Source organism: Ambystoma mexicanum, chromosome 11, assembly GCF_040938575.1.
Source record: "Ambystoma mexicanum isolate Mex_15411 chromosome 11, UKY_AmexF1_1, whole genome shotgun sequence".
Taxonomy (NCBI): domain Eukaryota; kingdom Metazoa; phylum Chordata; class Amphibia; order Caudata; family Ambystomatidae; genus Ambystoma; species Ambystoma mexicanum.
The window spans coordinates 31,962,689-31,976,048 of record NC_090934.1 but is presented as its reverse complement, the minus strand read 5'-3'; positions in this window follow the sequence as shown (position 1 = coordinate 31,976,048).

Here is a 13,360-nt window from a genome sequence, read left to right as displayed (position 1 = left end):
CCCCCTTTCTGTGTGGTACCCCTAAGGGTGTTTTAAATCCTTTATCTTCCATTTTGGGTTGGCCGTCCTTTCGTCTAACAATGTCTTTCGCCTTGCATCTACCTTTTCAATATTGGTTAATCAAAGACTTGACTGCAGCTACAAGAACATTTTTGCTCCTAAACTCTTGGTCCTGTACCACTGACTCTGGCTCAGGCCTATTGACTCTGGCTGATTTGTTAGATCTGCTCTCACTAGATTGATTCTCATCTAGAAATGTGTTGATGCACCTAACTCTTCTAAACACCTCTTCCTTCCTACTGTTTTAACTTGTGAAGTGCCATTTTGCTCAGTTTTCAATTACTTATCTTCTTGCTAAAGTACTACTGTGCATTTCTTGTTCACAAAACCTCAGGGAAGTGTTGCTAGGGGGTGTCTGAAGATATTTCGGTTTAACTTGTGCTTTCCCTCCCTTTCGCTAAATTGCTAGAGTGCCATTTGTAGTTGTTTTCACTGTGCCGTTTTGCTCAGTTTTCAATCTACCGCAAACTTGTCTACAATTGACTAGGGAGTTGTGTATACTTTCCTTGACTAAATTTAACTTGCTTTATTAACTGTGATTTATGTGTTGAACCAGATGTGTATAAAATAAATCTATGCATTCCTTTTTTTTTTTAATACCAAGCTTTGGTCAGTGTTTCCTTGTGCCATAGTACTGTAATACCTATTGTGTAAACCCTGAATACTGCTCATCTCCTCTTGAGATAAGTCTGACTGCTTAGCCACAGCTACCAACTAAATCTTTGTGGTACAGACTGATACCAACGGGGATTTTTCTTGCTCATACCTGTAGTCTTAATCTTCTGTAGTGCTCCCTAAGGGAACTGCACAGGATTCTGCCTGACAGTCGACAATTTCACACTGCACAAAATTGCATCGCCCTAGCAAGAGCCCTTATTCTGTCTAAATTCGATTATTGCAATATACTCTTGCTAGGTAGCACTAAGACAAATTTAGCCAAATTGCAATTATTGCAAAATAAAGCAGTAAGAGCAGCATTTGGAATCAAAGAAAGGGATCACATCTCACAGACTAGGAGAGAGGTACACTGGCTACCTATACAAGCTAGAATATTACACAAAACACCACCACACACAAATGCATCACCCAAAACGCCCCCAATTATCTTAATCAATTCATTGCTCGTAAAATGTCGACTAGAGCTCTCAGATCTAACTCTAGCACTCACTTACTCATCCACCGCTTCAAGAACGCAAGAACAGGAGGTTCCAGCTTCCCTGGCAGCTCCCAGAATCTGGAACTCACTCCCGTCGAACATAAGCAACAAGCCTTCCCACACTCACTTTAAGAAACAGCTAAAAACCTGGCTATTCAACACATTCTAACCCGTCTGCCTTCATTAGCCCTGTTTATCACCGCATGTTGCTGAATAACTCGTTTACGCTGCTGCTAACCCTGACTTGCTTTGTAACGACCTTGCCATTGTTATTATTGTCATCTGACTTCTTCCTCCCTTGTAACCATAAAGCTCCACTGTAACCTCATAACCTACGCCGTGATACCCCCAGATTTGGGAGTATAATAAAACGTAATAAATAAAAAAATAAAGAAATAAGTTATCCTCCCTTTGCAGCTACAGGCTTTTCGGGGTCACAGTTTGATCAGCAGGGTCTGTGTTCATCGCTGGCATCCTAGATGGTGTTTCTCGTCCACCTGAGTATTGTCTTTCAGTTGCCCTACATTATTAAGGGTGTCAGCTCACTGACCAATTAATTGCTTGTCCTATATGTGGGCTTGGTGCTCACAGTACCTGTAAAGCCATTCTGGGTGATGAGCTTCTTGACTTTCCTTCTACTGATAAGTGCTTACCTCTCATTCCTTTTCATGCATTTGTATCAGATTCGACGTGTGATGACCTTTTCTGTGACGACTCTTTTGTTGGTATCAAGGCATTGGGAGGGTTGCATGCCACACAAGGCCTGGATAGACCTCTAATAGGCGAGTTTTCTGCATATATAATGGTACAATGGTGCTACTGATTTGTTATTTTTGTGTGCTGTGTATGTGTTCAAAAGCCATCGGCCACTAATGTTACCAAAAATGTTGGTAAATTGGCCACACTACAAGAAAATGACCACAACATATCACACAAAGCCACCTGAGAGAGAAGTGCAGTGGAGACTTTGTGGCAGCCAAGTGCAGGGTCAGACTGGGCCATAAAAGTGTCTCGGGGACCAATGAAAAAGTGGCCCACAGTTGCAAATGGCTATTCATTCCTTTAGTGACAGACTGTTTGAGTAGTTCCCAAGGGTTTTTTTGTTGATAAAATGTGATGCAAATTATGCATTTTAAAGAAAATTTATTCAGCGACACTAGTGGTCAAAACTATTACGCATGGTGAAGTAACTCATCAAACTGGCCCACATTGGCCGAAAAAGAAGCCCACACCAGAATTTCGTGTTTTTGGTTCGGCCATGGGCCTATTGACCTATAGGCCAGTCCGAGCCTGGCCAAGTGACAGCCCTTTTGCTTTGCATTTTAAAGACAATGAGAGAGACAGGGTGGTTTTGTGTCCATTCTCTGTTAGCACCTCTTTAATGTCAGCATAGCCACCAATGGCTGCTGATGATTTTAACATCAAGCTACTTGACTCTCCTGTCTGTGTAGGGTGCCAAGATGACCCACCACAGACGCCTTGTCGCATTTAGGTGTCTACGTGTCTTTGCGACAGGTAAAAGGGTGGGGGCCTTTCGTTCTCTGGCCCCAGGGATGCAGCTGCCGGGTGAAAATGATACCGTATTGATGACTGTCTGGTATGTAACCAAAAAGTACCTCTGGGAATACATTGAAATGATAGCACAAGTATGTGAACACTGCCTCTCACAAGCACACACTCCACTCTAAACCTCTCGCTTGGCATAGCGAAATGAATGCTCCCCGATACGCATACCCTCAGCCCCCCCTCCATTTCAGGCTAAAATCTCCCGCTGAGATTGCACCCTGCAATACAATCTCTGGGGAGATGAATCCTATGTCGACTCCGATGAAAAGCAATCCCCTGTGTGCAGGGTGCAAGCCACCGGCAAGCGGTGAGAAGAAGGATACGGGGGGAGTAAAGCAGCATAACTTCAAACATGTGACAGGGAGAAGTGCCCGTGCGTTGCAGGGTGTAGGCACACATTCAGCGAGGGACAGGAAATCTGCAGGGATTTGGCAAATGGGAACTTTTATTTTTTATTCAACGAAATAAACCTTTCTTTCACAGTCATTGTTGTACATTATTGCAAGTTTGATGGATGCAGCGGAAAAGCTGATGGTGGTGTTGGAGCCCTTTTGGGAGAGTTGGACAGGCGCCCCCTAGAGCCTGGCACATCAGGCAGCCGCCTGCACTGCCTGATGCAAAGACCGGCAGGTTTGTTGGTACTTCCTCCTGTGCACCAAGTCGCCTTCACTTAGTTCCTCTTTATCAGCCTCTTGGCTTTATGTGCAGATTTACACTCCTTTGGCTTATCTTTGTCAGCCTCGTGCCTCTACCATCACGTGTCACACACCTCTTGCCAGTCTTTGATCTTGCCGCACTGCATTCATTCATAAAAGTTCCCTTTGGGGGAGGGAGTTCTGTTCATACCCCACCTTTTATTGCGCTCTGCCACACTTGCACCCTTTTCCTGTAATTTGTTTTCACATGGGCACTTTGGCAGTACTCTGTTATTTGCTTTGCCTATAAAGTTTTATTCCATTCAATATTGAATATGTTTATCTTCGAGGTTTTAGTCAATTGGTTGTTCAATATGCATTCATGTGGATTTATTTTAAGGTTCCATTCAGTTCGTTATTCAATATGTATTTATTTTCGAGGACTATTACTTATTTGCGGTCCGATAGGGTGTTCGAGGCCCCTCCCCGACACTCACTGGCTTTCTACATCTCCTACCGGCAGCTCCTGCTGCTTCCTCTCTGCATCTGGAGCCGAGAAGTCCACCAGTACGAGCCCCGCTCACCTGCTACGTGTTTCTCTCTGCATGCCGGCAACTTGAAGGCTTCTTCATGGACATGGGTGATGACCTCTTTTGTCCTGGCTTGTTTGCAGTTCTTGTTGCTCGCTCTGTGTCACAAAGGCTCCTAGACTTGTGGCAAATACACAGCCCTCTTGATTTGGGTCCCACAAGTATCTGTCAGTGTCCTGGCTCCTTCTCCGGTCCCACCACAGCTGCCTCCTCTTAACAAGGGTCCCATGCTGGTCTCCTCCACACAGGCCTCCTTGTTCCTCTACCTGCACTGTTCTCTGGCCTGCTTTTTTATACACCTGCAACCACTTGACAGATTGCAGGTGTAGATTCTTAATTGGGCTTACCTTCCTATAATTAAGGGGAACTGCCTGACATTCACAACACTTTGCAGTCATCTTCCTCGTCCCAGTACTAAAGTGGGGAAATGATATATGATATTTTATTTATATTGCGCCCATACCCAAGTGTTTTAAGGCATGACGAGGCACGGAAGGGGTACAAGGGAGGTCAAAACAACGATCTTACTAGGCCCAGTGACATTGGGAATGCGCAAGTGCAGGTAAATAGCATGGTGTTGATCACTCTTAGTTGCTTCTTCCTCGTCTCAGTACTGTCAAGAGTCACATGTGGGGAAATGAGGGGAGCTTGCTTATAGTAGTCCATAAAGGTTGGGGAGGGTTAGGTTGGTTGTCAATAGGGATAGGGGGATACCATGTCTTGCCTGTGTGCACCCCACACCCAATCGCCATGGAACCTCCACCCAGGTGATACAAGAGCAATGGCCTTTCCCTGGCCAACTGAGCAGAGGATCCAGGGGGAGTAGAAGTGAGAACACCCTTAGGTTTCTCACATAGATATATCCTCTTGATATATTCTTCGTTTCGGATTCCCCATATATTTGTACTTCATGCATTCACATACTGGTAAGGGTCTTGGTGGCAATTCACGTCCCCTTTTTACAATTAGTCTCTTCACTTTCTTTCTTTCTGGTGCGCTGTTTACTATTGTTCGCCGAAACGATCCGGTGTCCCTGTTAGTCTTCGGTTGACTCACCAGCTCTTGTTCACGTTCTATTTCACGGTTAACCAGTGAAGGTACACCGCGCTTTCCTCTGATAACTGCTTTCTCTACATTTTCTCATCTCTCGCAGCGTCTTTTCAAGACACCTGCTTCGCTCCAGGTTCTGATAAGTAAGGTGTTGCTTTCTATGGTCTGAAAACACCCAGGAGTCTTCCACCGGCTCTCTGCATTTCTGCAGCACGTCCTGTTCTTGCAGCGTCCCCCATCTTCCTGGATGGTGAACCGCCAGGCTCCACCATGCCTGCTTGAGCGTCTCAGTTCCTCAAGCCTTGCAGAGAGGTGAAACAGTCTCGTGCCAACTGCAGACTCTAGCTCTTTGCTTCTGTTCTCTAAATTCCCCAGCCACAGGTGTTCTGCCGAAACAAATAGAGTGCTTGCTGGGCTTCTTGTTTCTTCCACTCTGCACTGCTCTTTCCCTCTTCCTCGCCACAGTATTTGGATGGTTCTGGGAAAAGAAGTCCATTGTTGATGATTGGTTAAGAAAGCTTGTATGATCACTTTTAATAGTTCTAAATGGTAACTCACTTCTGGATGATGGATAAATGGAACTGGAGACGGCGGTCTTGCAATTTCCACAAGGTAGAACAAAGTTGGAGGTTTGATCTATATCATTCGGGGAAAGGTTTTTACTTTTTCTAGGGGAAGGTTTAGATGTATGACACTAGGCCATGAGGGTATTCGGTATGGGAGGATTATCTTTAAGGGCAAATGGGGAATACCATGTCTCATCCAATGAAGCCGTGGCATCTCCCCGAGGTTGTCTCCTACCTCATGTAGCCGCCCCCAGGGTCAGGATCTGGTAGCGCTCCTGCCCCCTCGCCACACGGGAGAAGGTCACAGCCGGGAGATCAGTGATAACTCCATTGTATGGTGACAACAAGGTGGGGCATAACACCACAGCACATGCCCCCTCCTCTAGAGGTGTTGCTGGGGGGGCTGAATGGGCTATAGCCCTGGGTCCTTTGGTTGTAGCCCTGGATAGAAGCTCAGGGGCTACGACCGGAAGGCTAGCTAGCCCCCAGTCCCGACAGTCCCGACATTAGCCTAGCCCCAGATCTTTTCCAGACCTAGCTACACCCCTGCCCTCCTTCCAGCCGCACACGCACACTGGTAGTGCCGCAAGCCGGGGCCACCCTTGCCTGCTACCCTTGGGGCTAGGACGGGCTGTCTTAACTGCCCAATCGACAGAAGGGGTGGGGTGGGCGTGTGTGGGCATCACCGCATCTAGCTGCACCACGCAGCAAGGTTTCTGACACACTCAGCCGAGCGTGTGGGCGAAGGAAGCATGCCGCTGCCGTTCAGGCCGGTCTACACACCATGCACCAAGCTGTGGGCATCGGCGAGGCTCTGTGCACGGAGTCACAGAGGATCCAGCCACGCACCGTTGAGGACCTTTGACGCCAGCTAGGGCCCAACAGGCTTTGTGGCACCGACGCCCGGTCAGCGTTGCAGACCAAGGATGCGTGGGGGGTGGAGGGCACAGCGGGCCCTGGCCTGCCTCACCGCCAGTTGCTGTGTGGATCCCCGGTGCAGGCCGGTGGGCTCACAAGGAGACACAGACACCTGGATGCTTCTACCTTCCTCTCACTGCTCTTATTTCTACTTTTTCTCTATTCCTCATCTATTGTCCTATTTCCCCTTCTTACCTTCCCTTCTTTCATCCTGCCGTTCTCTTCTGCCTTTCACCCTTTATCACTGCCCTCTACTTCCCTTCTATCCCTACCTTTCCCACCTCTCTTCTATCTTTCTCCCCTCTCTGCTGCCTTTCACCTTTATCGCTCCCCTCTACTTCACTTCTATTCCTACCTTTCCCACCTCTCTTCTACTGTTCTACTCTCTCTTCTGCCTTTCACCTTTATCGCTCCCCTCTACTTCACTTCTATCCCTACCTTTCCCACCTCTCTTCTACCGTTCTCCTCTCTCTTCTGCCTTTCACCTTTATCTCTGCCCTCTACTTCACTTCTATCCCTATCTTTCCCATCTCTCTTTTACCGTTCTCCCCTATCTGATTTTTTCTTCTGCCTTTCACCTTTATCGCTCTCCTCTGCTTCCCTTTTTATCCCTACCTATCCTATCTCTCTTCTACCTTGCTCCCCCCATGCTCTCTTCTTTTTTATTTTATTTTTTATTTTTTATTTAATTGCATGACAATTTTTACAAAAACAGAAAACCGTTTATAGATTCCTGTCTACAAACTTGTATGAGACAGATCCTTTCTTTAGCTTAGTCTTTGATCCTAAGTCCCAATATACAAGAGGGGAGGACCTTCAATGGGTTCGCAATTGATGAAAGACCTCCCCGGAGCAAGTTTCTTCTACTATAAGTTCAATGATTTGAGAAACAAAGCCACTCCTATGACACATCGCTTGTTGTTCCCATTAGTCAACAGTGACCAAAGGTTTTCCAAGTCTAGGGTTGAATAGTACTTCAGCGGGTCCATAAGAAAGCGATGTCTTTCCATCACCAGGCTGTGACACTCCAGTATCAAGTGCTTTGTGGTTTCTATGTTTTCCTGTGATTTGCAAAAGCGACATGTGTTCGTTTGCACTTGCTTACAGATTGCCAGAATCTCATTGGTTTTCAGTTGGTTTAATTTAAATCGTAAGAACGTGCGACTTAGGCTCTTGTCTGTGAATTTATGGAGGTAACCTCGTACTGCATTGAGCTTCATCGGAGCAGTTGGCAAACTGGCTGTCAAAGAATAGGTATTGGCCACTTCTTGCGTGTGGATCCAATCTGCTTCAAACAGTTTTTTCGCCACTCTGTTGGGATTTTGAATTAGTGTTTCCACCGTCAGATCCAATTCTTTCAAGATCGATAGATTAGTTTGTTCCCATTACGCGAGCATCCAGTTGTCACCGTCTATGATTTCCTTTCGGTTAAGATCTAGCACTCGTGCTTCTGGCTTGTTGATGACCTTGCGGTATAGCATCAAGGTGGCTCTTATTTTTGTTGCTAACAATGATGATATGCAAAGTTCTCTCCTTATTAGTGATATTGGTGTAGATGTCGCCACACCTAGGACATTTCGCCAGAAATAACTTTCATATTTCTCCCATATGGTGTTCGGAGCCAGTGGCATTGCGTCCATGCCGTATATCAAGGCAGGAACCACCTTTGACTTGAAGAATCTCAAGATGGGGATAATCGAAAAACGACCATGCTTCTTGTCCACGGCCTTTGCTTGCACTGTGAGGTTCTTTAGTTTTAACCAGAGTGTTTCTTGCATGGTCTTTTCATCCCTGTCATTACTGATTGCGATTCCAAGATATTTGAAAGCATGTACTGTTTCCAGTTTCTTGCCGTCGCAGTGCCAAGAGGGTTTTTGTTTCTTCTTTGCGAGCCTATCCAAAATGAGCACTTTGGTTTTCTCGTTTTTTAGCCGTAGGTTATTTTCTGACATGTATGATACCAAATTGTCCAGTTGGCGTTGAAGGCCAATTGGCGTCAAATCCATCAGGATGATGTCATAGGCATACAATAAGCGGTCGATCTTCTCCCCTCACAACGAAGGTGGAAAGTGCCTAACCGTATTGCTTGACTCCCCATAATCTGCAATGTAGGAGTTGTATAGGGAGGGAGCCAAAGGGCAACCTTGTTTAACTCCTCGTGCTGTCCCGATCTCCTCAGACAAGCGTCCGTCCGCACTGAGGCGGACTTGAATGGAGGTCCCTAGATTTAGAGCCTTTATGGGGTTTAAGATTCAGTCCGGACATCCTTTTGCTTCCAATTTCGCCCAGAGGCGTTACCTATTGACCTGGTCAAAGGCTTGGACCAGGTCAATGAAGACAACGTAAATCGGGAGGCCTCCTTGTAGAACTTTAGCTTTCAGGGAGCCCATAAGCAAGATGTTGGTAGTTGTTCCTGAGTTTCTGATGAAACCATTCTGAAAGGGGTCCATGAAATTAGTAGCACGAATCCAGTTTTGGAAGGCGTCCAGTACAAAGGATGAGAAGACTTTCCCCATGACGTCTAAAAGGGCAATCGGCCTGTACTGGTTTGGATCGTCAGTTGCGCCTCTCTTAAAGATTGGGACGATATTTGCTTTTTTCCAGGTAGGTGGAATTTCCTTAGTCTGATTGCAGTTTGAGAAGAGCTTGCTCATGATGTTGGCCCACAAGTCAGGATGTTTTTTGAGTTCCAAGTTGCTGATACCATCAGGACCGGGAGCCCTTGAGTTGTTCAGTTTCTTGAGTTTATGTCACTAACGTCGGTTATATCTTCTTCTTCAGATGAGAAAGCAGATTCACACCCTTCCCCCAACTCCTCACCTTCCACTTTCTTCTTAAGTTTTCCTTCCTTGTGTCTTGAAGGCTTCTCCTTTTTTTTATGAAGATAAGGACGCCCTCGATAGGATGCCACCGTGCCACTAAGATAGGGGCAACGGGGGCGTTCCCACGGGGAGCGCCACCCAGGGGAAAAAGCCAAAGGCACAAAAAACCCCTAAAGTCTTCCTTCTGGTAGAATTGTCGAAGCAGACTGAAGCGCTGGAGAATGGTAGGTGGTGGAAGAGTCGACCAACCAACCGGCACAGGTTGGAACCAGGAGCACAGCGAGGTACCAGAGGAACACCAAGGCAGTTCGGTAGGTAACACGGGACTGTAAACAGTAGATCCAGCTAGGTACAAGGGAGTAGCAAAGGCAGTCCGGAGAGCAGGCAGCGTCAGTAAACCAGCAAATCCAACAAGATACAAGGGAGTAGCAAAGGAAGAAGGAAGAAAACAGGTAAGTAATAGGGTAAAAAAGGACTAGAGCAGCAGAGGACAGAAAAAAGGAGGAGGGAAGAAAGGAAAGGAAAGGTAGGCAGCAAAACAGGGAGGAAAGAAGGGAAAAAGCTAACTAGAATCAAGGGAGAGGCAGAGTAACCCTAGCAAGGCAAAATAGACAAGAAAAATGCTAGTGGAAACAACAACGGGAGCGGCAGCAACACAGGAAGGAACCCGGAACGTTGCAACGCGCACGCAACCCGGAAGTGGTGGAATTTATACCTCCGGCCACGTACGCGCGCAACGTCCAGGACGGCGCAGGGATCGCCGAGCAAGAAAATCAATGACGGACTGTCTCGCCAGCGATCCCGCGCCAGCGATTCCATACCCGCCATCTCTGCCGCGATGTGACAGTATGCCCCCTCCTAGGGAGGCCTCCCCCAGGTTTGCCAGGATGGAAATGATAGAATCTGCAGACTAAAAGTGGGGCATGGACGTGAGAGGCTGGTTCCCATGAATTTTTGGACCAGTGATAACCCTTCCAACGTACCAGGTATTCCAACCTACCCCGACGATAACGGGAATCACAGATTTGGGCAACCTCAAATTCCTCCTGGGTAGAATTCGTGGGCAAGAGGGTTCTTTTGGGCTGACGAGACCAAGTGTCTTCATGAAAACATTTCAGTTGAGAAGCATGAAACACTGGGTGGACTCTGTGCAGCCCTTTGGGTCATTTTAATCTAAAGGCCACCGGGTTGATAACTTGTGTAATTTCGTACGGACCCAGATATCTAGGGGAAAGCTTGGAAGGGTGTGCCCATCGAGGTAAGTATCTCGTGGATAACATGACACGAGAACCCACCTCCCATCTAGGGACTGGGTTGCGATGTTTGTCGGCCTGAATCTTGTACCTCTTTTGGGGTTCACTAAGGTTTTGTTTGGCCTGCAGGTGAACGTCCCGCAATATGGCGAGAGTGGAATCTACAGTAGGTAAGCTGGTAGATATGTTAGAGACGGGCAGTAGGGCCTGGGGGTGATAACCGTAGTTGCAGAAAAAAGGGGTTAGACCGAGAGTAGAATGAAAAGAGTTATTGTAAGAGAACTCGGCCAGGGGTAGTAGAGAGACCCAATTACCCTGTTGAAGGTTCACATAGCATCGCAGGTATTGCTCCAAGGTACCATTGAGGCGTTCTGTTTGTCCATTGGATTGAGGGTGGAATCCGGACGTCAAGGCTCTCTCTACTCCCAATCGGTCGCATAACTTCTTCCAGAATTGAGAAGTATACTGGCTACCCCAATCAGAGATGATCTTCTTAGGTACCCCATGGAGACGGAAGACATCCTTGATAAACGTTTTGGCCATGCCAGCTGCTGTCGGGATACTTGTTAGAGGAGAGAAGTGAGCCATCTTAGTGAAATAATCGATCACAACCATGATGCATGTGCACCCTTGGGATGGAGGTAAGTCTACGATGAAGTCGGTTGAGATGACATTCCAAGGACCATCAGGAACGGCATTGGGTTCCAAAAGTCCTATTGGTCTTAGACGGGTACTCTTACTATGAAGACAGGTCATACAGGATTGTACATAACGTTTCGCATCTCTTTTCATATTCGGCCAGTAGAAATGTCTCTGCAGATAGTCCAAAGTGCCTGTGGTGCCCCTATGACCAGCCATTTTGGAATCATGACACCAATTTAAAGCCAGTTTCCGGAAATATGAAGTAGGCAAATACAACTTGCCTTCCACAAGGTAGAGACCCTCGTTGATGTCGTATTGGATGTTGTGAGGGTGTTTCTCTAATTCAAATTTGCCTCCTGAAGCTTCTTTCACTTGACTCAGAAACGTGGTTAGTACTCCTATTCGTCTTGGTAGAGGAAACATCAGATCATGAGCATAATCAGATCCTGACATGTAGTCTCCTCGGCGGGACAGAGAGTCAGCGACAAGATTCTGACGCCCTGGAATGTAGGTAATATCAAAATCAAACTGGGCAAAAAAGTGGGCCCATCGAGCTTGGCGTGTGTTGTAACACTCAAATTGTCGCAGTACTTGTAAGTTCTTATGATCGGTTCTGAGGGAAAATGGATGTTTACCTCCCTGTAGTAGATGTCGCCACTCCAAACAGGCCGACTTCATGGCCAATAGTTCACGCTCAATGACGGAATAGTTCTTTTGGCTGGCATTGAGGGTTTTAGAGAAATAGGCAATCAGGTGTTCTACTCCTTGATGTTCTTGTAACAGAACCGCCCCGATGGCAGAGGAGGAGGCGTCTGTCTCAACAATGAAGGGTTAGTCTTGATCTGGCTGTTGAAGGATGGGAGCGGTACAAAAGGCTTCCTTGAGTTGGCGAAAGCTGTCTTCAGCCTCGTTAGACCAGGAAAACGGATTCGAAGATTTCTTGAGCAAGGTGGTAATGGGTATTATCCTGTGGGAGAAATTGGAGATGAATTTTCGGTAAAAGTTTGCCAATCCTAGGAACCTTTGTACCTCCTTGATAGAGGTAGGGGAGGGCCATTCCAGGATGGCGGATACCTTACGAGGGTCCATGGCAATACCCTGACTCGACAATATGAATCCCAGATACGGAATAGAGGCTGCAGAAAACACGCATTTGTCGAGCTTGACCGAGAGATGGTTGTCTCTTAATCTCTGGAAAACCTCTTTGACATGGCCTTCATGTTCTTCTGTAGTCCTGGAGTACACTAGGATATCGTCGAGGTAGACTATGGTGGTCTGGCACAGTAAATCTGAAATAGTCTGTCCATAAAGCGCTGGAAAACTGAAGGGGCATTTACTAATCCAAATGGCATCACCTGGTATTCGTATAGCCCATAAGGAGTCCTGAACGCTGTCTTCCATTCATCCCCCTTTTGAATCCGGAGAAGGTGGTATGCGTTCCGGAGATCCAACTTGGTAAAAACTGTGGCGCCATGAATGGCTTGAATGATTTCGGAAATGAGTGGCATTGGGTATCTATCTTTAATGGTCACCTTGTTCAGACCCCTGTAATCGATACAGGGTCTTAATTCCTGTGAGTCCTTCTTGGGGATGAAAAACAGCGAAGCTCCTGCCGGAGATTTCGATGGTCTTATGAGACCATTGGCCAAATTGTTATCCAGGTATTCCCGGAGGAAGTGTCTCTCTCTGAGAGATAGAGGAAACATCCTACAAAACGGGACTAATGCTCCTGGGACAAGGTCTAAGCAGCACTCTTCAGGTCTGTGAGGAGGTATTTCGCTAGGAGATTTCTCAGTCACTACTTCAGCGTATTCCTGGAGGTGATGAGGAAGACAGTGGATGAGTGTGGAGTCGTAGACACTGGTGGTCTGGACAGTCTCGAACCTTGGCTCTGGAAGGCATTCGGCCTTAATGAAAGCGGACTGAAAGCTCAGTATGTTCTTAGTCCAGTCTATGTGAGGGTTATGTCTTCTGAGCCACCCTATCCCCAGTATGATAGGGAAATGAGCTGCGCGAATGATATCGAATGAGATAATTTCAGAATGCTGCTGAATGCGTAGGTTTAGTTCTTCAGTGGTGTGTGTGTGATCAGGCCGGAACTC